The sequence below is a fragment of the Monodelphis domestica genome, chromosome 4 (genome assembly GCF_027887165.1).
Source record: "Monodelphis domestica isolate mMonDom1 chromosome 4, mMonDom1.pri, whole genome shotgun sequence".
Lineage (NCBI taxonomy): Eukaryota > Metazoa > Chordata > Mammalia > Didelphimorphia > Didelphidae > Monodelphis > Monodelphis domestica.
In genome coordinates this window covers 205,123,753-205,124,484 of record NC_077230.1, presented here as the reverse complement: position 1 = coordinate 205,124,484, position 732 = coordinate 205,123,753, and positions in this window count along the sequence as shown.

The following is a 732-nucleotide window of genomic DNA, read 5'->3' as shown; positions in this document are numbered from 1 at the left end:
AGATATTAAATCTAGGAACACATTGAACTTTTCTAAAGGTCTCTAAATAAAATGTACTATTTCAGCAATAGGTTGCTGATACTTCCCACTTCCTTAATCCATTCTGCATTTGGAAATTTCATGACTACTTTTCCCAATATTTACCTCATCCAAAGCCCTAAAATGCACTTTTTCATTTCAATATATAGGCATGTATTGTAAATAATGTCACCATGATTTCATTTAAAACACATGGTTTAGAACGTATATTTTGTTACATCTTATATATATATACTTGAGCAAAAGCCGGTATTTGCTTTCTGAATTCTTCAGAGTTCACCAAATGTGCTTTTTCTTTTAATCTCGTGACCTTTAATATAACAACTGCCTTTCTGGAGAATGATCCCTTGTTCTTGGTACATAATTTGGTTATTTCCTTTACTTATTTTATGAATTTGATGTTCTTTATGTTACTTCCTATTCATTGTTATTTTTACATATTAAAAAAAACAACAACTAAGGTTTCTGTGAGCAGGAGTTGTATTCTCTCATCTTCTTTGTTTAGGACCATACCCTGGTCATACATAGTTCTTTTTGTTTGTTTGTTTGTTTTTTTCTCTGAGTAAGTGTCTTCTTCCAAGGACCAGATTCTTTTTCACAGCCTATTAGAGATATTTCTTTAGTTAATCAGAACTTTTGCCTTGTAGATTGCTAGGTATTTAATTTGTAACTAAGATATTAAAACAATATGAT